The following is a 10658-nucleotide window of genomic DNA, read 5'->3' as shown; positions in this document are numbered from 1 at the left end:
ACGCGCCCATCTGAATTCGCTTAGACGCAAGGGGCGAAGACAGTCGCCGCTTACCTGTACCACATAGTACGAAATCGGGAGAGGAGAGTGAAGGGGGAGGTCCCCGATGCGCTTTCCTTTTCCCATTGTCGTCGGGTCGACCCCGTTTCGGTGTTCGTTAACGGGCCCTTTCCCTTCTCACGCATCGCCGCAGGTGACCGGCCAAGCGACGCCGCATCCCTGCGCTGAGCGAAACGAAGCCGGAAGGCTAGAGGGAAGGCTAGCCTAGCCTTCGGACCAGCCACTTCCTCCGGAGGAGGCAGCAGCGAAGTCGGCGCCCGCAGCGTCCCGTCCATCAGTGGTGACTCCCCCCCTCCTGTGCTTCACGAGCGCACCGGTGCGGCTGGGCGGCGACGCGGAGTCCGCGTAACGGGGTCAAGGACGACGTTTGCTGGCCGCCGCCCTGAGAGACAACGTTCCGCTTGTCTTCAGCCGAAGAAGCTAGTTACCGCAGGCGGAGATCGAACGTCTTCCCGGTCCCATTGAGCGGTGAGTGCGGTGCACGTTCCCGATATCTCATCCTTGAATACGAATGGATGACTCGTGAGCACCGAAATGAATGCAATGGACCCAATGAATGGCAGAGGACTACCTACCGCATTTCTGCTCTCACTTCAGTAGCCTTGTGCATTCACATTTCGAAGAGGGCCAGTGCTTTTCAGTGGATGATGGACGCTCGTGAATTCTCTTGGCGTGCACATCAGTCCGCCATAAGTCTCGCAAATGAGGGAACAAAAACAAGCTTGCCAACGAAACAGTAGCAGTAGGTGTAACACAAGGATTCCACCCAATTGTTATTTTCCGCCTCTGATCGCCGAGGTCAGACGGTCGACGTGGCGGATGATAACGCAATATGATCGAGTGACAAGACTTGTTACGTTATACAGGTCTATAATTCGGGCCAAAAAGAAGCTACTGCAATCCCTGGAAAGGGTCCAAGCATTCGTCTACACCGGTTGCTCCCGACATACGCTTCACAGCGTTAAATTTTAGCAGTTATTTGGTAAAAAAAAAAAATATATATATATATATATATTGAAACAACCACGCAATACAGGGAGCCCAACGCCTTTGGTGTAAGAAAAATATGATCAAAACGAAATAATTAAATAGTGACTTGTCAGCTCCAACAATCACACTGAGTAAGCGTCGTGCCAGTATTCACTGCAGACGTGCTTAGGACGTAGAATGCTGGAAGCCAGCTAAAAGCTGAAAAACAGCGGAGCGTACCGTACTCCTGCAACAAAAGTAAGGCCTTCGTGTACCCGGATTCGTTTCCAGTCTTCAACCTCCAACTTCAGTGGTACCACTTACTGTCAATGAACGACTGTTATGAAGAACAATGATCAATACAATGGCGTCAGTTCTTGAGCCTTATATGCGAAATCTTACGCGATTTGTTTTGTTGCTAAAACAAGTTTGCAACAAAACGTTCCAAGAGTGCTGTTTGTACGTTTGAGCTTCATGCATGGTAATAGTAGCCGTCCCATTAACCGGTTTTAAAATCACATGACAAGCGGCGGTAGCTACTGCAGATTAAAACACCTTTAATTCTGTCCACCAAGTGGCGGCAGGCTATCCAGCGGCCTAATGCCTGTCCTTTCTTATCGTCAGCAATAATGTGGAGAAGGCTTACATGGCAGGTGCGGACAACACTTTCGCTCTTGAGCCAGTATGTAGGCTGTGAATGGACTGCGCGTGCTTCAGTAGAGCACAGAGCGTACTTTCCGAGCAGCTAGGCGAGTGGCCGCCCGTCACATATCTGCCGCCATTCTCCGTCGCGAAGCCTCACTTCCTAGCCTCTCAGTGGCCGCCGCTTTCAGAGAGCTGTAAGAGAAGGGAAAGACACAGTCTGTAAGGTCGTGTTGGGCGGCCCGGCGATTTCCAGTCGCGCTTGCCCCAAGGAGGCCCAGCAGTCAGTCCGCGGTGTTACAAGCTTCGTTTGCGTATGCGTGTCTGTTCCGTGCCTGATTTTGTCCCTGCAGCTTTGCAGCTTTATGAACGCGCAGGTTAGTGGACGGGTTTTGCGTTGCGTAAGCCTGGAGAACTAGAGAAAAAAAAAATGAAATGAGCAGCGCCAGATGACGTGTCCCCGTCCGAAGGTCTACGAACGGGAGGACGAGCGAAGCGCGCGCTCACGTTTGTCTCTGCTTGCGTCGATGACTTGGACTCGCATACATATTCACAGCGGCTGGCTGCCCTGACTGCTTCACGGCCTCCGTGTAGGCTCTTCCCGACGTTACTGCGTGGTGACCGGTCCTCATTGCGACAGAGGTACGCGTGCCGTTGTTTGGGGCTGCAAATGAGCGTGGATGTGAAGACACTGCACGTTGCGCCAACTGGCGTGGTCGAAGGAACGACAAGCACTCATTTCGACTTGCAGTTGACCTACACGGAAGAGACGCAGTGTAGTTTCTCGCGCAGAGCCAGTCAGAGAACGTATGGGCATTCATGCAATATCATGAACTCACGAATTAAGGACAGCTATGTCGCTAAGAAAATCCGCGATCCAACATTGCTGGTGGCCAGCGAGATGTCATTAATAGCGGATACGAAGGGTATCTTAGCGTCATTCTATTCAGCTATACTGGCGAAAAGAATTAAGCTACTAGGCGTTTTTGACTGTTGGATAAATTTTTGAAATATCGCATTTATCTGTTTGTTTGTTTGTTTGTTTGTTTGTTTGTTTGTTTGTTTGTTTGTTTGTTTGTTTGTTTGTTTGTTTGTTTGTTTGTTTGTTTGTTTGTTTGTTTGTTTGTTTTTCTTTTATTCCACCTGGTTCCCATGGTATCAATTTTCTCAACAGAGGGCTGTAGCTCGGCAATGCGCAGTTGGTGTTCATTACAGCTCTCTGATAGGAGATCGGCGCAGGTCAACTACGTACAGGAAAATTGATTCACGCACTTCGAGGTGCGTCTTGAATACTAAAACACTTTCCTGGGAGCTGTGGTGCTATTCTTATCTTCGTGCGCGCTCCTTTTCTCAAAATGAGAGCTTGGTGGGTCACTGAGCACTAGCTAACTCGAGCCGCAGTTTGGATGAAGTAAGAGCGTTTTCTCTTGTTGTCCAAGCATCGGTTTGCATGAGCTTACCTAGCTGTGAGGAGTACGGCGTTTAATAGAAATATAGAAGCGAGTAGTGTAACAATCGTGCGCCAATAGGCAGAAATTGATTTTGAAGCTACAAGCGGGGTTAGCAATAGAGATGAAACTTGGGTCAGTTGGTACATGTTCTTGAAAAAAAAAAACAGTCAAAAGACGAAGGACAAAGAGGAAGACGAGCACACATATCGCCTTCCTCTGTGTCCTTCGTCTTTTGACTGGTTTTTTTTTTTTTTTTCTTTCAAGAAGCCGAGTAAGCCTTGCGGGGTTTTTTTTGCTAGCAGTATATCTCCATTGTAGCAACAATTAAGCATTAATAAAATTGGACGGTTCGGGGCGCAGTATTGTGACCTATCGTAGATCTCGTACACCAGCCGCACAAGAAGCCGCACTATCCACTGCCACTGTCACCATTCCAAATCCAGATCAGCGTCCTGAGTGAATATGTGCCAGAGAAGCTTATTCTAAATGTCCGGTTTCCACTCTGGTAACACTGTCTCGGCAGACCTCGCCCCATCTTTCCAAGAATACTGGTCTCTCAAGGCCTCAGAGGACCATTATTCTCTAAATCATGGGGCTAAGAGCAGAACTGACATTAATTGAAATACTGTATTGTAATTCCAGCAATTTTAATATTTTTATCTGGTAATATGTAACGTCATTAATTAATTTTCTGATCTAGAAGTTTGGTAACGCAGTGAATTAGTTCTGGGCAGACATTTTTCAGACATTTCAAAATGGATTATTTACTTTCGAAATGGCTTTCACTAAAACGCCTTTGATATTTGTATCTTTGGATACACAAAACAACGTACGCCCGATGGGGCTCCTCGGCCGCAGGAGCGAAGTGCGGCAAGCCCGAAGCAGTGTAAACGATCGACAAGAAGAGACAGAAATGAGCAGAAGTCTGAGATCGCCAGTGTCCAGTGTAGTCGGGTCACTTACTGCGGTTATGCTAAGGTAGTCGCGACTATTTCTCAAGTTGTAAGATACCGCAGAAAAGAGTCCAAGACTAGTCAGGAGCGCGCAGTGGCGTCGGCCAATGTTGCGTCGGCCAAGGGCAGAGTGGCCCACGGGGAGAGGGGAGGGAAAGGCAGAAACACCCATGGCGTGAACATTACTGAGTGGAAACTGCTTGAGGTTGATTTCTGGACCGCGGAAGCATCAAATAACGTGCGGCTTCAAACGGTGGAAACAATTCCGGGCAACAGAGGGCTAGTATTCTTGTACACTGTAGCGCTAGAGTTCTCCGCTCGTTTGTGCCTTGACAGCAATGGAACAGAAAGTGTTCGACCATCATAATGCTGTTTTCGTTAATTTTTTGCCGTTGTGTTATCTTTTTAATGGCGTGCGCTATAGGAAAGATGGAGGAAATCTTCGACGAAATTTGGCGGAAAGACGAAAGAACGTGCGACAGTCGCGTCGGGATAGTGGTTGTATCTTGTTTTACATTATTTACTTTAGTTTTTGTATGGAAAACCAAAAGGTAATTTATAGTATTTCTATTATTTGCCGAAAGTAATTGCAATTTAATGTCGTTACTTTTGGGAGCAATAGTTTCCAATATAATTTAATCACCTCCATGCAAATTTTAGGAAGCAGTTGGTAATGTAATTTAACTACTTCCCAAAAGTCATTTCCTGTGTGTACCTAAGAGCGAGTTGGAATTTTCTCTTTAACTACTTTTCCTGATGTCAACTGGTGCGAATTTCGTGCGCGCTAACGCGTTTACGCGAGCCGCTGTCTTTACGCTTCCTGTTGTCCTAGAATGGCAGCGGGGCTCAAGTTCGGGACGAGACAAAGTTCCTATAGCCATTTGTTCGGCACTTACTAGAGTGCGGCGCATCATAGTCAGGATATTTGCTCACATAAAAAAAAAAAAAAAAAAAATGCCGGGCAGCGCGAGACTGCGTGTTTTGGCTTATTAACCTTGGTAACGTTTTATCCCAGCAAGACGTAAACACGCCCACTCGAACGACTTCGACATTTGCATGCGGCCTGCTTAATTATCTTGATTATTATACTCCGTGCCGGCTCGCAATTTAGCGCATATATCGTATCTCTCTCCAGCAAAATTCCGCCGCTTGCACAAGCCGCTACCTCCCCTCGTTTTTCCCTCGAGCTGCTCCGCATGCATGTTATCGGCAGCAAATAACATGCACTTTGCAAAATATATGAGCTCATGTCACGGACTGTAACTTTTCACTTTACAGCAGAGAGACCGCCACAACATTTAGTGAGCCTGACTTTGTTCTGGACACTTAAAGCTATACTTGCGGATGAGACAGATGCATGAAAGCGAAGCCTATAGCTGCCCTCCTTCCATTCTTTACTGCTATTCGCTGAGTCTTGTTATATTGGATTAATTGAGACAGTCAGCACTGTGCTTATAAACAGCGCGACTCCGTGTTCGAAACTTTCTTCATACTGCACACAACCGCACTATTTGGAACGGTCCGTTCGATCGTGAAGTGAACACGCTGATCAGGCATCTACAATACTTTGCGCAGGCGTTGTGCGAGAACACGTGACATGCATTTCGATGGCCACGTGCCCGAGATATGCACTGAAAGCTTTGGAGAGGGCTTTCTGATAACGTACAGAACGGCGCCTACTTAAATCACTCGCACTTCTCTCTTCTGCAGCGCGTGTGGTGAAAGACAACACGAAAGTTGTATAGGAAGGCTGATCCAGTCGATCACGGCCATTAAGCACGCGAAAATCACACTCGATGTGTGCGCACACTGACGCAGCCTGTCCTCCACATCTCGCAGGTTGTCGTCGAACAAATTGTGACCGCAGAGGAGCAGCTTGTGCTTTCGTCCAGTTCATAAGGGTGTCGATGTATATATAGGTATACATATTCAGTTCGTTTGCACCGGCACGTATGCATGTACGATGCACTTTTTCACGACCTTACGTGCAAAGCCGAGATGCGTGCCTTTGGAGATTAAACCACACCCAGACTCTCTGCGGGAAAGGCCGGCGCCTTCGCGACCGTGAGGTATGCGACGACGATAAAAGAGCGGGACGGAGCGAAAGCGGAAATCGCGCATGTTGAGGAGACCAAGCAGGCGCCGACTTCGAGGAGCGATCGAGGCGGAATGAGAGAAAACAATGTCGCCCGCAGCGGCAGTGGCGCCCCCGTGGCTTACTGTCGAGCATGGACTGCACCGCTGTGCGTCCGGAGTTCTTTGCAGGCGACGCCACGAGGGTAACGCATCTTCCCACCTGCGGCTCGGTCGTTATGCGCGGGAGGAAATGAGGCCGTTTATTGCTTCCCACGCTGTCTGCACCATTCACCGCATAGGATGCCACTCGGGCAAAGTGCGGATAAGTGCTACAGGTGCGAGATTTTCTGCGCGACCTTCGCCAAAGTATACGGATGTCCCTGAGACACCGTGCATGCAAGAGCTCGATCAGACCAATCCAGATCACAGCGGGAATTGTGGAAACGGCGAAGAAAGTTGGAAAAGCTGTCAGCTATACTCATCCGTCAGCGGACTGGCGGTTCTTCCCCCGTCATGGGACCAGCGGAAAGCTTGAGCGGATTCCAATCCTTTCTATGGAGATTGGCACACGGAGCCTCGTCGACACGTCCCTGGCACCGATGTCGCCCGTGCTGGCAAAATAATTTAATATACCGTACAAGCAATTCTTTATAACACACTATAAAAAAAATATCCTATATTGGTCTAAGTTATATCTGCATCAGATACACTTTGCAGGGTGTATAGCATTGAGGATTAAGAGCACAAGCTGGTTTGAATGCGATTTAAATACAAAAAAAAAAAAAAGTCTGGCTCCCAGGAATGGAATTTGCAACTACTTGGTCCACGTGTTTCTTCTTCTTTTTTTTTTTTTTTCTGTGATATTTAGTACCGTGAAGAATGTTATGCACAGTAACAGCACGTAATTAAAGCAAACGGCGCAAGTCTTACTTAATACATGCCAAATCCAAGTTTGAGCTATCTAGGGCATCGTAAAAATTGAGTGGCTGCGGTCGCATTTGCAAACTGTTAGAACCACACGCTGCGCGAGAGACGGTAGAATATGAAGCAAATTCTTTCTATATGCTACCAATCTCCTTTCATCGACCAAAGAACGCATGAGCACTGCGTCAAAAAAGCAAAAAAATTTGTTTCTTTAGCGTCGTGATTGACACTACCTGGTCATTGCGTTTTCTGGCTGTAATCCTCTCTGCATGCTCTATTAGTTTCCGAATGTGAAGACGTAAAGGCTTTACCTTCGGTTTCTTGTGCTTTACATATCCCAGTTTTCAAGCATCTTGAGATTTAAGAGGCACTAAGGAAGACTCCGTGCATTTATTGGTCTCAATAAAAACCGTGTCTCTGGCTCTTTGTCGTTATGGCAACGTTTGTTCCGCCGCAAAAAAAAAAAAAAAAAAAAAAAAGAGAGAGAAGAACAAGCTAACAAAATTGAATTTTAAATTTTGCCCTCCTGTCTATTAAAGCTCCTGACGTCTACACTGAGAAGGACTGTGGTTACTGCCATTGCGAAGTATACGGCACTGTAGCATATTCTCTGGAATCATCGCTAAACTTTTGTTTGTTGACGTAAGCAGTTTACTAGCAAAGTCAGCACGTGATATCTCATCTTATACTTAAAAAAAAAAAGTGAATGACTTTATAGCCCGAAAGATGTAATCTTGTCGGATTATCGCTTTTCTAGTTGTGTTTTCGCGTAACACCTTTACATCACGCCCTTGCCCGCGAGGTTCGACACTTGTCGGCGTTGACGGTGCGCATGGCGCATATTTATGACGAAGCTTCACTCCTCTCTCTGAAGAGAAGAAAGATTTCGCTCGCGAAGGCATGAGTCACAGGAAGCGAAAGAAACCGCCTTAGAGGGGCCATGACTGGAAGTGGCTATTTTTCTTGATTTCAAAGGATGTAACTGTCCTGGTAACGAATATTTCCAGAAAAGTTTTGCGGTGATCGAGCTCCCATTCCGTTGCTTTTTTGAAGCGGCAGCAGGTACGCCTCCCATTAATATGACTGGCGGGCTTTGCCCTGGCCAGAGTCCAGTATCTTAATTTATTTTGCCTGAGGTCAACTGACGATCGCTTCTGTGTACAGCGTCCCTGAATGCGTGGTCACTGAAGCGAGAGTCTCAGTCGACGCTTGCCGTGCTCTACGTCACTGCGGTCCGCTGCACTTGTTTACCTATCTGGAATAGAAGTCACCTTTGGAAGCGACAGCTGGGTGAGAACGACAAAAGCTGACGTTGCTTTGAACCTCACAAGCGGAACATGGACCCGACAGGAGCGGGTTGAGTTGAGTTATCGGGTAGAAAGCCGGTTATTGGGTTCATGTAAACGCTGTCGGGTTGGGTCGGGGCACAGTGGGCGAGGAGAACAGCACGAAAAACGCTAGAGATGCGCGGGGGAAATAACCGGAATCGGGTGCCGTCTGCCAGTTCTTCGCCTCGATGCGAGGTGCCGCCGTAATCGCCGCTCATCCAGAGCCGGTTCTGCGCTCGTCGGGTCGGGTTCATGCAAACTCGGTAGAGTCGAGTCCACTCATCTCAACTCCTCAACGACCCCGCTGTCGGGTCCACGTAAACAGGGCTACAGTGGCCATCATCTAGTCATATTCCTTCAACATAAACATGCGTGGCAAAGTTTTCTCACGGCAGTCTAAAGGCGTGCTCGTACCCGGCGGTGTCGTTGCGAGCAAACAGACACCTCTCGCAACGCCTTAAAATGCATTCTATAGCTTATTGAGAAAAGAGATCAAAATATTCTACCAGAGGAGCGCCCACACCAGCAGCCGCAACAACGTGGAGACCTTGGACGCCTTGGACACACCGTGCACGCTGTCCACCACCTCCTCTTGTGCAAGATGGCGCGCGGGGACGGGATTAGCGTGGGAAAGAGCAAGAACACGCGACGCCGCCGGAGACCATCGAAGGTCGCGGCGGTGTAGCCCAGGGATCGCACGCGCGGTCGAAGAACAATGATGCGTCCCGAAGAGCGCGCCGATTGTTTCGCCCGGCGTGTACGTCGACTCATACGCGACAATACCGCGCGAGGGGCTCAAGGTCTACGCGCATGGCGCCACAATGAGTCAGGGGCGGGGAAGAGAGAGGGCAACAAACGGCGGCGCAGCGCGAAGCCATGTTTGTTTCAGCACCACGCCGAGAAGCGTGTTTTAGCCCACGATGAGCGAGCCGAGTCAATGGGCAGCATTGACACAGATTACCGCCAAGCGTAGAAAACTGTGTCGTCCGAACACAAAAAGGAATAAAAAAAAAAAAGAAAAAAAAAAAAAAACTTGCGAACTCGACGGGCGAAAACCAAAGCCTGGAAAGTGAGGACGAAGAATAATGGATGGGGGAAAACAAGAAAGGCCGCGACTGGGAGGCGAATTGCGTAGCCCAGGAAATGCCGGAACCATCGCTTTGCGACGGAAGAATGGGCTTCCTCCCTGTCATCCGCATCATAATAGCTGGCGAGCCCTTTCCTCCGGTGCTGCCGCGACTGCCGCCTCTTTGCAGCTCACTGTTTTTCATCGCCGACGCGGTTCGCCTCTTGAAGCAGCACGTTAAAAAAATAAAGAATGATAGAATTTCCTGTCCTGATTTCTTGCAGAAAACTGAGCGTGACCACTCAGCTTCCACAGCCAGCTCGTTAATAGGTGAAAGCTGTTGCGTACACTGAAGAGATGTGTAATCAACGAGTTTGGGCCCACCCTAGGCACCATCTCACTCGTGTCAGCTCAAGTTAACTCACCCTTGTTTAACATCACACGGATGTCCAGAACGCCGGCACTCATAGAAGGCCACTACAACGAGTTTCAGTTGCAGGAAAAAGGAGTGTGCAAACCACAATGTATGTACACGCCTCGTCAAGCGGTCTCAAGCCCACGCAACCGTGGCGCCGTATGGTGGGGCATCTACGACAGTCCCGAAGCTCAAAACCTTTGTGTCGGGAGAGGTATAACTCTGTGAGGCTGGTTAGCTTACTAGGCGTTATAATATGCTAATGAACAGCAAACCCCGTCACCTGGGAACGTATAACGGGCCATGCATGCATGGAAAAAAAAATGGGGGGAGAGGAAGAGCAGTCAACCCGGATGAACCTAGTAAACGAGCGTAAGCTATGCAGGTCCTGCGCTGGACTGCATAAGAAGCACTGACCATTTCAATCTGACTCTTGCGACATAGTGTAGACATCGGCGATCTAGGCACCACATAATCCATAACTAGACTGGGCAAGCGAGCCCCAGTAAGCAGCTGTCACGTGGCAGTGAGAGCACTGGCTTAAACTAGCGGCACGGCGGAGGAAGGGCGCACGGCTGACCTGATAGTGACGCGATTGCGAGGCTGACGTCACCCATGGTTCGGCGAGTAAGGAGCGAGCTCGCGGCGCAGCTTCGGCGAGACGCAGATGAAACTGGCGCATGTGCAGACGAATGACCTTGGAGAATGGTAGCAGTAGGGAAACGCTCTAAAAGACGACTTATACCCCTGTTTATCAATAATAACAACTCGAGC

The 10658-nt window shown here is 48.8% G+C and overlaps 1 protein-coding gene across 1 annotated transcript in view; it reads left to right on the top strand.

The window, feature by feature from the left end:
• Window positions 1–209: 209 nt before the first annotated feature.
• LOC146184913 (SH2 domain-containing protein 4A-like) overlaps window positions 210–10658 on the top strand; it is a 233704-nt gene continuing 223255 nt past the window's right edge. Inside the window, exon 1 of the mRNA XM_084609531.1 lies at window positions 210–528. The gene's annotated coding sequence lies outside the window, so the exon portion shown is untranslated. The remainder of the gene's footprint in view (window positions 529–10658) is intronic.

The sequence above is a fragment of the Amblyomma maculatum genome, chromosome 7, assembly GCF_055883805.1.
Source record: "Amblyomma maculatum isolate TAMU_Amacu chromosome 7, ASM5588380v1, whole genome shotgun sequence".
NCBI classification, from domain to species: domain Eukaryota; kingdom Metazoa; phylum Arthropoda; class Arachnida; order Ixodida; family Ixodidae; genus Amblyomma; species Amblyomma maculatum.
Note: the sequence above shows the minus strand (reverse complement) of the source record. Positions and strands in the feature narration are given on the sequence as shown.